Here is an 18,800-nt window from a genome sequence, read left to right on the forward strand (position 1 = left end):
GATTAATGCTTATCATTATTTATAACGGATAAAAAGGGTGAATTAGCAGGTTGCTTACATTTGTCTTGCAACTAATTATTTTTAAATGTACCAGGAAAAACGAGACGTTTAGTTTTCTATAACATCACTTGTAGGACTACTATGATAATCCTTAGGGTTTGCTTTTCATGCCAGTGATCTATCTTCTTTTAAGTTTAGAAAGCTTTATAAGATATATGAAGTAAAACATCATTACAAAAACCAGTGACAATAAAAAGAGATAAAAGAGTATTCAAATATAACAAATTGCAATACAATCTCTAAAAGGGAAATATAAACTGTATCAAGAAGCAAAGCTTTTAAAGGTATTTTGTTTTGTGGGAGGGAAAGGAGAAAGAGAAAGAAAGAAAGGGGAAGAAGAAAAAGAGGGCAACTAAGAATACAAATTCTATGTCAGGACAGGAGGCTCCGATTATGCTTTTCTCATTTCTTTAATGAAATGCTCAGCAGCCAATAAAATAACTAAAAAACTACATTTCCCATGAACACTAGGGAATAACCATAGAGTCTACAGTATAAAAGGTCCTAATGTTAGTCCTTCTTCCTCTTTCTTTGCTGCTCCGCAGCCAGTTAAGTGCCTTTATCTGTATTTGCTTACTTATTGCTGTATGCTTGCTGTACTATTGGTATTTCTCGCTTACTTGGGCTTAGGCTTTGGCGTTTTGTAGCGCGCTGTGTTCACGCTTCATTGGAGCACCCCGGATCCGGCTGTTTTTTATTGCGCTTCTGCCTGTTTCGCCCGTTCTGTCGGCGTGGTCAGTCTTGGAGCGTGTGTTTACCTCCGTTTTGTGTCCGGGCGCCTGTGTGTTGCCTGCGAACGCTGTGGAGCGGGAGAGGGGTTACCGGCTCGCGCAGAGAGCGCGAGCGCTCTCGAGTCGGGTTTTTACTCAGGCGGCAGTGTCGCGCATGTGCACTGCTTCGTTTCCGGCTTCTGCATTCCCTCGCAGCGCCGGTTGAGTGACAAGGTCGTTTCTTCAATGCCCATGCCCACAGCCTGTTTAAATTTAACCCCGTACGACGCTGGAGTCCTGTGAGGGCTTCGGTAGTTACATTGTTGCATAGGCTCTGCCTAGAGTGTGTTTTGGCTTGGCAGGCTTTGCTCCCTCCACGTTTTACATCATTTGGAGACAGGTTTGTGCCTGCCCTTTTGAAAGCCTGCTGTGGGGTTCTCACACTCCCCCTTGCATTGTGTCTTTGACACTCCATATTTATTATAGTCATCTTGTGGGCTCTAATTTATACACTTGTGTATCATGGCAGAATACTATGACGCAGATGATGACTACTATTATGGGGACGAGGATGAAGGTTCATTGGAGCATAATTTAGTGGAGGAATTGGACAAAGGTGTCCAGCAGTCTGTCAATAAGGCACTGCTGCGTGCAATTAATCCTCTCAAGCGTCATTTAAACATGTATGCGAAGCAACAAGGATGGTTGCCTGCGACTAAGAAATCCACCAAGTCTCCTGTCAATCCCCATAAGTCTGATTTCCAGAAACTGGCTAAAACTTTGGCGGCTGAGGCTTCCAAGTCTTCTGCGCCTCAGGATACCGACGATTCTGACAATGCTCATTCTTCAGCTTCTTCAGTCCATAATTCTCCCCCGCCCAGAAAGCGTGTCTGCAAAGAACATTTTGTTGACGCTCCTGAACGTCCTCCTGTGTTGAATTTTGAGCCCGCAGATATCCTGCACCCTAATTCATCTTCTTGGTTGCCTTCACCTGCTGTCGCAGCCTATATTCAAGCTCACATTCGTTAGCCCTTTGATGCATCTGTTCGGGCTAGACTCCGCTATGAATGCCCGAGGCCTGATCTCGCAGATCATTTGGCGGATACGCCAGAGGTCGATCCCATGATGGTCACCTATTTAAAAAAATACGCTAAGGACCCTAAAAAGGGCCTTGACCGGTCTTGGAGGTCTTGCCAAGACAAGATGCTTGATATGCTTGGTCCTCTAACCAAAATTCTGGATCTTGGGTTCCAGGCGAAGGAGGCTTCGGCCCTTGTGGATCCGGATGAATTGATTGAATGGGCACAGAGGGCGATCTGTCAATTGGGTAAGGCCAATTGTGCTGTGTCCGCTGAGCGGCGCAGGTCTATTCTTTTGAAATTGGACCCGAAACTTGCAGAACTATCGACCTCTGAGTCGGGTCCGGAGGCGCAAGGTCTTTTGTTTGGGCAGCCTTTCTTGAAGGAGCTTACCAAGTTTGTTTCCACCTTCAGTGGCATCGACAAGGCGCAGGCATCATTGCGCCGGGCTATGCGTCCGGTTTTTGCCAAGACCGGACAACATCGTGGACGCTCGTTCGGCCGTGGGTCAGCTCAACAGTCCCAACGAGGTACCACCTCTCATCGTGGAGCAGGACACAACTCAGGATACTCCACCAGAGCTAACTTCTATCCCTCCCGCAAGGGAAAAGGACAATATGGAAAAGGTCGTTCCGGAGGACAACAGGGCCATTACCAGGACTCCAACTCTGCAGGTGAGCCTGATTCATGCTTGCGATGTGATTTTGGGGTGAAGAGTGCAGTTTTTCCTCGACAACTGGCGCATGATCTCCAGTGATGCATGGGTGCTAGAAACCGTACAAGGGTTCAAGATAGAGTTCTATCACCCTCTGCATCAGACCCGTCCTCCCCCTTGTTTAAGTTTTTCCCTTCAAGATCAAGCTTGCCTCTCCGAGGAAATAGACGTTCTTCTCCGGAAAGCGGCGATTCTTCCAACCGTCCGTCATCAGACGGGATTTGCCAGCTCAGTCTTTCTGGTCGAGAAGAAGGGAGGCGGTTCTCGCCTGGTTCTCAACCTGAAGGACTTCAACGGAGGGGTGGTATACCGGCACTTCAAGATGGAGGGCATCCATCTCTTGCGGGATCTCCTGCGCGAAGGGGACTGGATGGTCTGTCTGGATCTCAAGGACGTGTATCTGTCGATACCGATCTTCAGGCCCCTCCAGTTTCAGTGGCAAGGAGTTTGGTACGAGTATCAGGTTCTCCCGTTCGGTCTTTCGTCAGCACCATGGTGCTTCACGAAGCTACTGAGACCGGTTGTAGAACATCTTCGAGCTCGGGGTGTCCGGCTGATTATTTATTTGGACGACATTCTCCTTATGGCGGATTGTCCGCTCAGGCTTCTGACGCATCTGCAGTGGTCCATCGGTCTTTTGCAATCTCTCGGTTTTCTGATCAACATTCCAAAATCGGTTTTGACTCCAACCCAATCCATAGATTTTCTGGGTTTCAAGATAGACTCGGTTGCTTGCCAGCTCCTCTTGCCCGGCCAAAAGATTTGTTACATCAAGAGGGAATTGACATCTGTTATTTCCAGACAGACTGTGTCATTGAGATCATTGGCACATGTAGTAGGTCTGTTAGCGTCTTCCATTCAGGGGATCTTTCCGGGTCCTCTGCATTACAGAGCAATGCAGCGTCTAAAGATCCAACATCTCCGGAAAGGCCTCAGGTACTCGGATCAGATTCCTCTGACGGAGGAAGTGAGGGGGGAGATGCAATGGGGGCTAGACCACATGGAGGCCTGGAATGGTCGAGCTCTCTTCGGTGCGTCGCGGGAACTAGTGATAAAATCCGATGCCAGTCGCTGGGGTTGGGAAGCCCAATGCGGTCCTGCCTTGCCGGGGGGTCGCTGGTCACCTCAGGAGTCATCTCTCCACATAAACTGTCTGGAACTCTTAGCGGGTTCTTTTGCGATCAAGTTCTTCTCTCCCCTTCAATCCAGTTGCTGCATTCTTCTCCGGATGGACAACGTGTCCGCAGTCCGCTATGTCAACAAGCTGGGCGGGACTCGGTCCAAGGTGCTGGCGGAGATAGCCAAGGATTTTTGGCATTTTTGCCTGCAGCAGAGGATCACTGCTATTGCGGAGTATCTTCCAGATCGCAACAATCAAATTGCGGATTGGCACTCCAGACATCTTCGGGATTTCAGCGACTGGAGGCTTCACCCTCGAGTGTTGCGTTCAATTCTTCGGCGTTGGGGCCAGTGTCACATAGACCTGTTTGCTTCTCGCCTCAACACGCAACTTCCGCTGTTTTACAGTTGGAGACCGGATCCGCTGGCCCTAGCCACGGATGCTTTTCTTCAGGCTTGGCTATCGACTCTGTGTTATGCATTTCCCCCATTCATGATGATCCCCAGAGTTCTGGCTTATGCCAAATGGTTTCGAGCGGATCTGATTCTGATTGCTCCGCTCTGGAGGGCTCAAGCGTGGTTCCCGGTTCTCCTGGAAATGTGTTGCGATGCTCCTCTCCTTGTTCCCCAGAAGTGGAATCTTTTGCTGGATCCTCTAGAAGATCCGCATCCCCTGATTCTGTCTGGCTCTCCAGCTGCTGGCGTGGCGGATCTCGGGGACCGCTGGACGATCCCAGGCATTTCTAGCGATGCTTTCAAATTCATTAGTGAGGGATGGTCTCCCAATACTCACAAACGATACAAAGGTGCTTGGAAGCGGTGGTGTGATTGGTGTGCTCAACAGGAAGTTGATCCCGTTTCAGGGGATGTCTGTTTGATCATTAACTTTTTGGTGTCCCTAGCCTCTTCAGGTCTGGCTTATAGGACAGTCAATAATTTTCGTTCCGCTATTTCAGCTGGCCACATCCAGATTGATGGCAAGCCTGCTGGTGAACACCCCTTCATTTCCAAATTGCTTAAGGGTATTCGTCTCTCGAAACCACCCACTCCTAAGTATGTCTCTTTATGGGATGTTTCCATCATCTTGCGGTTCTTGGAGGCTTGGCCTTCCAATCTGTTGTTGTCCTGTAAACAGTTGTCTGCTAAGTTGACCATGTTGTTGTGCCTTGTCTCTTGTAAACGTGTGTCGGATGTCCGCGCATTAGATCTTGCGGGTCGCAGTTTCACGCCTGAGGGTGTTACTTTTCGTCTTTCTAGACAAACTAAGTCTAATACTACTTTGATTACCTATCCATCTTTTCCCGCTCATCCCAACCTTTGCGTTGTGCAGTGCCTCAAGGATTACGAAGTAAATACTGCTTCTTTGCGTTCAGATATGCAGGGTCAATTGTTAATTGCCGTACAGAAACCATTTTGCCCTGTCACTCCAGCTACTCTGGCACGCTGGGTGCGTTGGCTCATGTCCGAGGCGGGCATTGATGTCTCTGTGTTTGGTGCACATTCTGCACGTGGAGCGATGGCTTCTAAAGCCTTCTCCATGGGTGTCACCCTTTTTGACATTATGAAGGCCGCAGATTGGTCTGACAACGGACGTATCCGAGAACCCCAACTTCATCATGGCGACAGCCTAAAACAAGGTCTGCAAGCGCTTCCAGTCCTTGAACCAACGATACCTAATATCCTAATAACATACCTACATCACAGAGTTTAACCTGAATAGTAAACTTGAAGACTTGTCAGTACCGTGTGCTCCTCAACTACCTAATAAAAACTACTCACAGCTAATACAGTGGCTATTATTGCTTCTTGCTGAGCACAACATCTGTCGTCCGTTCCTTTAAATCACCTACCTGGTCCTACACAAACATCGTAAATTACATGCAGTCTTAGTTCCTAAAAAAACAAGTGTTTACTTCTGATCTATTTACTTCAACTTGCCTGCTAGTCTCCCAAGTAGCGCACGAATAAGAATAAGTAACGAGGACAAGAGGCATGGGAGAGCTACCCTCTAGTTGAATAATCGACCGAGAATCAGAGCATGAAAAGAAAGTGAGACCACACCCTTATTGTTGAATGTAATGTCCAAATGCAAATGACGGACTCCTGAAGAAGGCAAATGCCGAAACGCCCGTAGAGTTTCCATCAACCGCTTTGCTTACTCCACTAGCCCCACTTAAGATCATTGTCATTTGTTTAACTTCTTTCTTTTTCCTTCTTTGTCGTTGTGGTTTAGTATGTTTTCATATATCTTCTGAAATATAATATATATGTGATTGACTTTTTAATGCAAAATATGTATTTGTATATAAGAAATGTTTAACAAAAATGAAGAAAATAATTGAAATAAAATCAAAAAAATCAATTTATTCACAAACAATTTGCTCAGTTTTGTACATGTCACAATATTTTTGATTAATTGTAAGGTTTCCTTGAGGTTTCTGGCTTATTAATTAAGTTCACTACTAGCTGCTTTACAAAATAGAGTTCATATTATTTCCTACAAGTAGTGAATGCATTAGTAGTAGGGGTCCCCTTCTTTCAAAATTGGGCCGCAGATTGGTCTTCTGATTCAGTTTTCAAAAGATTTTATTACAAACCAATTGATCATATTGCTTATGTGGTGGTGGATCAGCTTTGAACAAGCATAATCGGAGCCTCCTGTCCTGACATAGAATTAAAAATTTGCAAACATACGTGACAAGAATTTTCAATTCTATTAAGGACAAGGAGGCGAGGATTATCCCACCCATTGTAATTGATTTGCATTGTTATTTGATGTAATCTGTATTGATGCTGTTGCAAATCTCTCTTATTCCTTGTTTTTCCCCTCCCTGGATTGCATTTGACTCTCTTGCACTATTTGGATGTTACGGCTATGTATCTCTTTCAGGTTCAGACCCGAAGTAGAGTTGGCCGATTCCATCCGCCTGAGTTTCATCCCTTTCCTGTTTCGGGGACCCAGAGTTCTTCTACTGCCTGCTTCCAGTTCCTTTGGATTTCTGCGGCGTGTTTGGTTCTGTTCCTATTGGTCTTCGTTGGATTGCATTCTGGACTTGAACTGTTTCCTCAACAAAGAAAGAGGAAGAAGGACTAACATTAGGACTATTTTATACTGTAGACTCTATGGTTATTCTCTAGTGTTCGTGGGAAATGTAGTTTTTTAGTTATTTTATTGGCTGCTGAGCATTTCATTAAAGAAATGAGAAAAGCATAATCCTCGCCTCTTTGTCCTTAATAGAATTGAAAATTCTTGTCACGTATGTTTGCAAATTTTGAATTCAATACCTAAAAACGCTATAAGGAAATAAAAATGAAATGAAATAATAAACATAATTAAAAGATAAGGGAGTAAAAGGTAAAAGTAAGGTAAAATTCAGGGAACATGTCTAGAAAGAAAATCAGTCAGAGGTAACCATAACAAGTCTTTTTTGATTTGTAAAGGTACAGTGGTGGCAAAGGCATGATCAAGCCTATGGTGATGACATAACAAGTTCCACCAAGCATTATATGAAATCCTTGAAGTATCCTTCCAGTTGGTTGTAATTATCGGAAAAGAAATAGCTATATAAAGATCTATAAATTTACGTGCATTACATTTTAGGGCTCCCGGTTTTATGGTATTTTTTTTTAACATTTCCGTCTGTATTTATCCATATTTATTTTTTTGTCATTTAATCTGTATATATCCGCATTTATTTTTGTCGCAAGACAAAAAAGATGTTGCAACTAGTATTTTTCCACATTTATTTAAATAGGCAGTGCACACAGTTGTTATAGGTTTAGCTATATGTATATATGCTCCAAATTAAGTAAACACAATACAATTTGTGAAAGTCTATTATAGACATTTGGAAGACCAAAGTTGTGTATGTTTCATACAACTTCCACAAAAAAACTGTTAGATCGAAACAGATGTGAAATGGGAGGGTGTCACAGAGATTACTTGAAGTAATATTAGTGTCAGCTGCTGCTGTGTTACAATATTGAAAACACTCTCACAGGCCATAATAAACACATTTAGAATTTAGATGAGTGAACATGTGCACTTTCAGTGACCTGGCCAAAAGATTGTATGAAAGTGCTGTCTAGGTTCTTCATATATTACAGATATTGAATGCCTCATTCTCCTTATTGTCAGTTCCATGCATCTCTCTGTGGTGCGCGCTGACTATCCACAGCTGAGAGAGTAAACTACCTCCTCTAGTCTGAAGCAGGGAGCTCTCATTTCAGAAATAAATTTCAATTGAACGCCTGAAAGTATCCCAAAGCTAATGCGGCTTAATTTCCCTAATGTGTTTATGCCACCGGACTTTCTGACCTTTTTGGGTCACACTTATTTCTGCCAGTCCTACTTTGCGCAAAGTACTTGCGCTGCTAACACCTTCCCCTGCCTTCTCAAAGTTAAACTGCCTTAGAGGTGCAAACCGTGAAATACATATTCACCTGCACCCCCACCTTTTCACTTCACAGTGACTTAAAACAGACTGCTGTGCTGCTCACTACAAAGCCAGAGCTCCGGAGATGAGGAATGGTCAGCTGATTGGCTAAAAAAATGTAACAGCCACGTCATCAGGGCTATAGTAGGTAGGTCAGTGGCAAGAGCTCATAGGAAATGTTTTCCCGCGCCTACCAAAGATTAATAGCCCAGCAGGTGTTAAAGTGGGCAGGCATACAGGGCAATCAGGAAGAGGGGCGTGGGGAGGCAACCCTGGGCTGGAGCACGATTGAGCAATTCTCAGACTCCAATTTGGCCGTATTATTCCGTTTCTATGTATAAATACAGACGGAAGAAAAATATTTTTCCGTCTGTATTTATATTTAAAAATCCATTTAAACCGAAAACCGGGAGCCCTAATTACATTGAACATTCCATATAGGTGAAGAACCACACAAAAAAATATGTACAATCTCAAAGGGATAGTACGTGGCTAAGGTGTCATTTAATTTTAACCAGATAAAGGACCAGAGGGACTTAACCAACAGACAATGAAACAACATGTGGAGAAGATCACTATTAGCATGGGAGCAGGACCAACATTTTTTGGACTCAAGTAACTTGAATTTATGTAAATAAGAAGGAGTAAAAAAAAAGTCTATTGTAAAAACAAATAAAAGGCCTGTGTGGAGCTGGCAGAACGAGAAACAGTATGTATTTTAGACCAAATAGTGTCCCAAACCTGGAGAGAAAATTCTTGAGCTAGGTCACTCTCCCATAAGAGCTCAAGTTTAGATTTGAGCCTATCAGTAGAGGGATGGGAAATAATTTTATAGACAGCAGCATCTCTGAAAGGAATAGTAAAATCTGGTTGGGGTGAGATAGCCGAGACAGTGGTGATTAGGGTGATAGAGCGCGCAGATCACCCGACTATACATTTTACCAAATACTCACCTGGGCCCATAATTCAAATACACATTTTACTTAATCAGGTAACCCACACTCTACTATCAGTCTATTTTGTTCCACTAATTCCTATACCATTGACTTACCAATCCTCGTCACTGGTACCTATGACCACATGGATCAGGGAGTTAGTTGTAAAGAAGGCAGCCAATATTACAATAACATTTGCACTCATATAATAACCACAGACTCAGGGTAGGTTTAAACTCTTTATCTAATCCTCATCAACAATCATGAGCCACTGATTGAAAGTAATTAGACTGTCAATAACCAAGATTAGAAACAGTGTATAACTATGCAAAAGATATATTATGCCAACCATTCAGCAAGTTGAAATAAAGGGAAGGTAAAAACAAGGAACATACTATTTTCAGATACAGGCTTTCGCAATTTGACTAAAGGAGGGTAAAGAAAAGGAACATACTAAACCAACAGTTTCGCAATTATTAGTGGTTTGGAAAAAGAACGCAATATGCACTATAGAAACTCAATTTTAGCACATACCTATAGGGAAGGTAAAAATTGGAACATACTATAAATTCGGATAAATCAAGCTTGGCTTCTTAAAGTGAAAGGTAAAGAGAAGGAACAATTTTGCAATCATAGAAAAAACCCGTTATAACATTTAACTAAAGGAGGGTAAGAATATGGAACACGCTAGTAAACAGCAACACATGAATTTGTCATTTACTTAAGGGAAAGGTAAAAAAGGAACATATGCAATCAAAGCTTTTCAAAATCAAGGAAGGTAAAGAAAAGGACACAAATTATGTTGACAATTTCCAACACAGATTTATATTTACCTAGAATGGTGTGAAGACTAACCCTGGCCACGGGTCAGTTGAAAAAGAAAGAATAACCCCAAAGGTTGCAGTGCCAGTAGGCCAGCAGGTGCAGTTCAGAAATCAGGACAGGATAACCCCAGAATTCGGATCAGACCGGAGCACCAAAGGTTAAGACCAGCACCCGCAGTTCGTTTGCAATGCCTGCGCTACTCCCTCTCTGCAAGGAATCAGCCAAGACCGCGATTGGGTTACAGCATTCACCAGAAAAGTGCTTCGCCAGCACTTCAGCTTCCCAGAACCCCGATTGGGTCAGTAAACCTCCAAACAGAGTTCTCCGCAGCCCTCTGATCTTAATCACCTATTGAGTGCGTTGGGTCAGTGACAGACAATTGGCAAGAAACAACCTAGGCAATCATGAATTAAAGTTTGATAATGAACACGGAAATATTAAAGGAAAAGAAGCTACCAGTAAAATCCCATTCAGATATTTATTAACATGTATATTAAAAAGGACATAAGTTTCATATACATAAAATAATTTTAAATCACTGTACAATAAATAATTCTTTATCAAAAAACATCACAACATACAAGTATTAACTAATCATGATAATAACTCATAAATAAGGAATGACACAATAATTCTCTTTAAAAAAACACAGTACAACACACAAATATTGACAATTCATAAAAATAATTAATAAATGAGAGGTGGCACAATAGTTCTCGATGCGCGTTTCGGTGACCAGCGCCTTATTCTGGAGGGGCCACATGTTTTATAAAAATGATATGTTTAAGGTAAGAGCATGAATGGCTCCAAGTAATTCTTTCTTCTTAATTTTCTTCTAATTAACAAGAAGTATCCACATGATGAACAGCTTATCAGATCTCAAAACATGACGTAAAGTCCAATTTATTCACCAGATTATATATGGATCTTGAATTTTTGATTGGAAGGATCCGGGTCTGATAAAACAGATGAGATGGACTTAAACTTCTCGCCGTCTGTGTTACCCAAGTAGTGATATTTTGCTAGATGAGCGGCTCATAAAGCACTGCATGGATGTAAATTCACCTTCTATTTTAGGAAGGTACCTCCTAATGTGGGAACAATTCTTCTTTTTTAAGTACCTCCTAGCATTTATTGTGGATGGCTCGAAGGATCCGACGGCGAGAAGTGAAGTCCTGACGGCTGCGATCGGCAAGCGGGATACAGGATGTCCTCTCTGCAAGAAATCAGCCAAGACCGCGATTGGGTTACAGCATTCACCAGCAAAGTGCTTCGCCAGCACTTCAGCTTCCCAGAACCCCGATTGGGTCAGTAAACCTCCAAACAGAGTTCTCCGCAGCCCTCTGATCTTAATCACCAATTGAGTGCAGTGGGTCAGTGACAGGTCAGCTATTCGGACAATTCGGACAAATGAACTAACTAGGCCTACCCTAGTTATACCGTTTTCCAGGTCAGTGAACCACCCCCCAATGTTGCAAGGGTAAGGATCCTCAATTTCGATTGGACAAAGGAGGAGGACAGGTCATCACACCACCTAAAATTTCAGACTTCAGTATTGAATATTTATTCCTTTCGTACCCGCCCCATCAATTTCTTTTCACATGACATCTGAATTTTCGCCTAACAATGGTTGTCCTATTGACAAATACATTGTATGCAATTTGGCTTCTTTTAGTGGGGTCAGACGTGAGTTCCCAGGCACATCTTGGCTATGACTTCCTTCTGGCTCTAGTTCAATGCCAAAGGGTTCATCTCCTCTTTGCAGACTGTCATGCGAGGAAAGGACTTCCAAGATGGAGTAAAAAACACCTCCCAGGCCCAAAGATAACGATACATGAAAAGTAGAAGAGAAACAGTTTTAGAACACGGAATAAATAAATGCACTGTATACCATGAATTTCTACACTATACCCATTACTTTATAATAAACGATAGCATTAGCAATAGGCAGAACGAACAGCTTAGCAAAAGCAGCAGTGCAAGCCTCTCGCATGTGAGAACACAGCGCAGCCATATTAGCTCTAGTGCGCAGAAGCAACAGATTCCCTCCAAAGCTGCGAGTACGTCATGTCACATGGGTATGACAGACGCATGCGCAGTAGAAATTCCCGCGTAGCAGCAGCCATCTTAGATGCAAGCGTATTAGGATTAGTAAACACATAAGCAAGCTTCACTCGGATACCCAATAATGTGGAAAAAAGGGCAAATTAGTAAGACAAACATATTGATTACATAGTTAGGGTTATTCGAGGTTCATGAATTCAAGCAAGTCGCTTCTCGTGCAAATCCTTACGCCATCAATCCCCTCTTTGATGATATTTTATATCATCACCAGTTAATGAAACAGATGCCAACTTCTCACATTTCACCCATTTCAATCTCCTCAAACTTTCTATTTTGCCTTTTCTCATTATTATTATGAGAATTTTTCATTTTCTTATAGATCTGGCTATTTAACTCTTCTAATTGAAGCTCTTCAATATTTCTTTTTATTCCCAATTATTCACAGAATATTTCTTTTTATGTTTTCGACATTTGCAACAAATTATAATTCCTAAAACTAATAACCTATTCCCGCCATTGGCATCAGTATTTTACTTACAAGACTTTTACCTAGATTAGAAAACCAACTACCTACAGAGGAGAGACCATCGGTAAGCCTCTTCCATGCACTATCAACCTCCAGTGGTTTAAGCTCATTTTCCAAATTAGTAATGTTCCTCACATACCTCTTAATTTCAACACCTTTGTCTGGTATGTAAGTAAAACAATGTTGTGCTTTCAACATTCTACAGACTCCGCCCTCTTTTGCCAATAACGTGTCAAGAGCAAGTCAATTTTGCAAAACCATAGATCTTATCGCAACCAATTCGGTATTGACCATCAAGAAACCTCCAGCAGTGTCAGTTGATAACCGATCTACTACTGTTGATAATTTGCAGATTCTTTGTGTATTCATAGCCACTCCCACTGTAGGTATCAATGCACTAAATATATCACCTACTATTTCCCCAACTCTAGCTCTTTTGCTACGTACTAATCCATTAGACTCTTCATTGCTTCCAGTGATTTTACCCACATGGTATATCTCTGGGAAGACAATACCAAAATAACAACTCCCATACCAATGTTCTGGTAATTTGAAATAAGCTTTGTTCCCACATATATAATAGACTCTTGGAAACACAGATTCAGTTCCATCTTTAAAACCCCAACCCCCGATTACTTTGTAATTGTGTTCACATTCACTGGAACCAATGAATACATTGTTATAATAACTAGTCTTTTCTCTGTGAAGACAAAGTTTCCCCTTCTTTTCGAAATCCAGCAACATAGCAGCATTAGCCCCACCATTTGAGGTGCTCCCTATACTTTCAGCCCATTTAGGAATTTTGTGATTCTTGTCATTTGCCTTTCTTTGAAAATTCTCTCTTCTCTTTTCTACCATATTCAAAAATATTTTCTCTTTTTCTTGTAATAAACATGTTAAGTTATTCTTGTGTGCGTCATCTATATCTATTTTACCTATAGTTAGAAAATATTCACTCATATAACGTGCTACATCTCTAGTAGTATGGACAGGGTTTAGGTTTCTACGTACAGGAAGTTCAGAAAATATCACATCTAAGTTGGAATAATAATACTGTAGAGGTCCTTTCTTATAAAATTAACTAGCTAAAATACTGCAGGAAATTCCATAGGTTAGTGGTAAATGGTGGTACGTCACACCTTCAGCTACCGAAGTAGGTAACTTCATACAGACATAGCAATCTTCTATTTCCATCGCTTCTACATAGTGTACTAACAAGTTTGCAAATACATTTAAATGAGTTCTGTTTTTGATTCTATTATAATGCAGTCCTTCCTCATCTGGTGCTTCTAAGTCTACTGTAGTTTGCCTCAGGCTAAGTGCTCTCTCTTGTAGATCTACTCTTTGTGGTGTATCTCTAGTTTGTAGCTCTTCTGTGTCTTTTGGCAATTGCTTAGTAGGGTACAGATTTGTGTCTTTACTCATCATGTAAGGAATATCTATTGTTAGCCCTATCCAAAGTATAAGTACTATTGCACACTACATAAACATACTCTGCAGCATGTTTTTAAACAACTCCTTTTCGGTCTTCCATTAACAGTATGATCAGCCATTTCTGACTAAAGGAGATTCAACCCCTCTTTGTAACTTTTACACAGCCTTTTACCCTGTGTGAATTTCAGGTTGGTCTCACTCCTTCGTCAGTTTGATCAGTAATCAATTCTTCATCACTTTCGTCACTTATTTCCAGGTTTTCAAAATCCTCCAATACAATGTAAGTCCACTCAGGGCCTTTGTATTTATTATTCAGTCTCTTTAGCCGTGGACATCTTCTTCTTTGTTGTATCACAGGTTGATCAGTTTCACTTATTACTTCATCTACTTGTTCAGGTTCTTCATTAATTCTTTTCAGACACAGTCTCAGTTTCTTGACATAACTAGGCCATTTGTCTCCTTTTCTAAGTCTTTTAACTGGTACTGTGCTTTGGCCCTCTTTGAATGCTCTTTTATTTTCGTTCAGTTGTGGCACATCGATTTCAATGCTGTCTTCTGTTTCTCTCTCTATCTGACTAGATCCAGGTCTTATTTCTGTTTCTTCTGCCTGGTCACTAATCTGGCCTTGTTCAGGTATTTGCTGATTTTGACTTTTACTTGTTTCACACTTTTAGTCCTGAACACAATTGTCTATTCCTGTCTGGCCCTGCTCAAGCTCTTCGAACCCTTGATTTTCTTCTGCTTGAGTTTTCGCCCTAATCTCTATCTGTCCCTTCTGAGGCTCAGGAGTTCTCGTGGAGTGTCAATTATTTGATCTTTCCCTATCTGGTCCTCCTCAGAATCACTTTTGACTTGGATTTCTATGATCTGAGTATCTTTTTCTACACCTGTCTCATCCTCACTATCACTCTGTCTGTCTAGATAGGTTTGACTTCTTGTCCGCACATATTCTGCAGGTATGTTGATTACTGGAATCCAATCATCTTGACTGGTGCTCGGCTGTTCCTCTTCAGCTACTTCAGGATCGATCTCTTGAGTCCCTTCAGCTGCACAATCTTCAACCTCAGTTTCATCAGGTTCAGTCACCTTTTTCGTATGACTGGCATGGATCCAGTGTGGAACTCCTGCACACTTTACAGCAGTAGTAGTTACTAAGATCACTTGACGTGGTTTTCGCCACCTTGGTGTCAGGCAAGTTTTCAGAGTATGTTTCTTAAGCACTATCCAATCACCTGGGTTCAGGTCATGTGCCGGAGTTTCTGGTCTGGCAACAGCGTCTTCCCCAACCAGGCGAGAGATAGAACACACTTGGTCAGCCAGTTCTTTGCAGTATTCCAGTACTAAATCATCAGATATGCTTAGCAGTTTGTGTCCTGGCACCCATGCTTGCCGCATTGCTCTTCTTATCAGTATTTCATGGGGACTCAAACCTGTGTTCCGGTCTGGAATACTTCTAAGTCCCATCCGAACAAGTGGCAAAGCATCTGGCCACTCCAATCGATTTGACTCATACATCTTTCCCAATCTTGACTTGATAGTGCCATTCAATTGTTCTACCACTCCAGAAGCCTCTGGGCGATGTGCACCATATAGTTTTTGCTTAATCTTGAATGCTTCACAAATTAGGCCCATTATTTCACTATTAAAATGTTTACCTCTGTCTGATTCAATTGTTACTGGAAAACCGAAACGAGGTATCAGCTCTCTAAGTAGGAGTTTTGCTACTGTGATGCTATCATTCCTGCGTGTGGGGTAAGCCTCCACCCATTTTGAAAGCAGGCAGACAGTGACAAGTACGTATTTTAGTCCTCGACAAGGGGGTAACTGAATGAAATCAATCTGCAAACGTATAAAGGGACCTTCTGCCTTCCCCATCTTTCCTGGTAACACCACTGTTTTCTTCCCTGGATTCATTTGTTGGCAAATTAAACACCTCTGGCAGAGTGCCTCTGCTATGTTCCTGAACTTCGCATTAAACCATGTTCGTCTGAACAGACGTATCATAGAATCTCTTCCCAAATGTGAGTCTCCATGAATCAACCTAGCCAGAGGAGGAAGCAGACAGTTGGGTAACACTACCGTTTTATCAAGATAAACAATGATACCATCTTCAGCCCTTCTCTGACACCCTAATCTCCTCCATTGTTCCTTTTCCTTTGGTTCTGCTGTATTCTGCAAATCTCTCACTTCTTCCCACGTATCCACACCTTCCAGCAACATAAGTTGGCAGCTGTTTCCGCCCACCTCAACCTTTTTATTAACAGTCATCTTATATTTTTCACAATGTTGGGCTAACTGGTCAGCATATCAATTACCAGCTGTCACTTTGTTGTTGCCAGATTTGTGAGCAGCACACTTGACCACAGCCACTTCTTTTGGTAACTGGATTGCTTTCAGTAAATCTTTCACAAATTGACCATTTCTGATTGGAGTACCTGAAGAAGTCAAAAAATCCCTTTGCATCCATAATTGGCCATAGTCATGCACAACCCCATAACCATTTTGGCTGTCAGTGTATATGGTTACTTTCCAATTTTTCCCAAATATACAAGCCTTTGCCAGGGCAACCAATTCGGCTACTTGTGCAGATTGTTGACTCCAGGTAAATGGGATGCTTCCACTGGACCTCCCAATGTACATACTGCGTAAGCAGCATTTAGACCACCTTCCTCATGTCTCATGCATGAGCCAACTACAAATAGCTCATAATCTGAATCAATTAAGGGCTCTTCTCTTATATCTGGTTGTGGTTTTGTACTGTATTCAGTCAGGTCAATGCAGTCATGTTCAACGTCTTTCTTCAATTCTGCAATATGTGAATTAGGCAACAGGGTTGCTGGGTTCAGAATATTACACATAGCAATGGTTACATTTCCTGCACCTACAAGAATTCTCTCGTACTTAGTCAGCCGACTAGGTGTGAGATATTGAGTTTTAGTCCTGGTTAGCAAAATTACAACTGCATGTGGAACATACACAGTTACAGGATGTCCCATAATGATGGATTCACTTTGCTCAAGGCTCATGCAAGTTGCAGCTACTACTTTCAGACATCCAGGTAATACAGCTGCCACTGGGTCTAACGTCGAAGAAAAATAGGCCACAGGACGTCACACTAGTCCATGAATCTGAGTCAGGACTGAAAGTGCACAATTATCTTGTGTGTCACAGAACAGTGCAAAATCTTTTGAATAGTCAGGCATTCCCAATGCTGGAGCTGTACACAGGCAGTCTCGCAAATTTACAAAAGCAGTCATGCTTTCGTCATCCCACTCTACTGGGTCCTTGCCTCTTTTCTTTGTCATTTGTATCAGGGGCTTTGCAAGGACTGCAAATCCCACAATCCATTGTCTGCAATATCCTACAACTCCAAGAAACATTCTGATTTCTTTTTGTGTTTGTGGCAAATTCATGTTTTTAATTATCCTGATTCTTTCTGTGGTCATTTTTCTGACACCTCGCTCTATCTGATGCCCCAGATATTTCACTGATGTAGCACAAAATTGGAATTTTTCTGGGGACACTTTATGTCCTCCTTCACCTAGATGATTCAGTAATGCAATGGTATCAACAACACAGTCTTTTCGTGTTTTAGACGCCACCAAGAGGTCGTCTATATACTGAATCAAGACTGACTGTCCAGGTAGTACTAATGACTCAAGGCACTTTTTAAAAATTTGATTTAAAATCGAGGGGCTTTCCGTGTACCCCTGAGGGACACGATTCCAAACATAGGCATGACTGTCGAATTCAAATGAGAAAATAAATTTGCTATCTGGGTGCAATGGAATTGAGAAAAATGTGTGACATAGGTCAATGACAGTAAACCATCCAGCTTCCCACGGTATCTGATACAGAATCACTGCAGGATTTGGCACAACTGGACAGCAAGGGACAACAATCTTATTAACCTTTCGAAGGTCTTGTACAACTCTGTACTTACCACTCGGTTTCTTTATACCAATTATGGGAGAGTTACATGGACTGCTCATTAATTCTTGCAAAATGCCTGCTTCAACCAAACGCTTTATTTCTACTGCAACACCTGCTTTTATTTCTGCACTCATTTTATACTGTTGTGTGTTTGGGTAAACTGCATCTTCTTTTATGGTCACTCTTATTGGGTCAACATTAGTCCTACATCCTTTCCAGTAAAGTCTCATACCTCTGGTTTTACCGTCTGTTGCAGTTCTTCTGGTAAGACTTTTATTGTCATTCTTTCAATTTCTGTCTCTGGTCTTGCTAACATCAATTTGTAAATTCCGTCTTCGTCTGGGGTTTGAATTTCAACACCATTTGGAGTGCAAAAGATGGTGCAATTCATTTTGCACAACAAATCTCGTCCCAGCAGGTTTACAGGACTGGAATCACAGACAACAAATCTATGCATTTCTTTAAAATTACCTATTCTGACTTCCATAGGCTCTGTGACTGGGGTACTAATTTGTTTATTAGAAACGCCCACTACTTGGATTGCTTCTCCCGAGAGGGGTAGGTTTGGAACGTCTGCTGTTCTCAGAGTAGAACGGGTTGCACCAGTGTCCAACAGAAAGGTGACATAATTTTCTTCAACCTTTCCTTCAATGTATGGACCTGACTGGTCTACGGGCAAGGAGGCACCAAGTACGCACTCCGCGTCCTCCCCCCTCAGGCACCGTCAGTAAGGTTCTTCACAAAAGAATGTATCATTCAAAAGAAATTGTGAAGTTGCTGCATCTCTTTTTTCCCTTCCTTCCCAGTTTGTGGTGTCTACGCTCTGTTGTGCTTTGCTTCTGTAATTTGGCATAGGTGCTGGGGGTAACTGATTTGATATTACCTGCTGCTGGGTCTTCTGTGGCACCTCATTCTGCGTGTGTGGATTTAAATCATTATTTGGCACATTACCATTCTGCACAGC

The sequence above is a fragment of the Lissotriton vulgaris genome, chromosome 2_1 (genome assembly GCF_964263255.1).
Source record: "Lissotriton vulgaris chromosome 2_1, aLisVul1.2, whole genome shotgun sequence".
In the NCBI taxonomy this organism is placed as follows: domain Eukaryota; kingdom Metazoa; phylum Chordata; class Amphibia; order Caudata; family Salamandridae; genus Lissotriton; species Lissotriton vulgaris.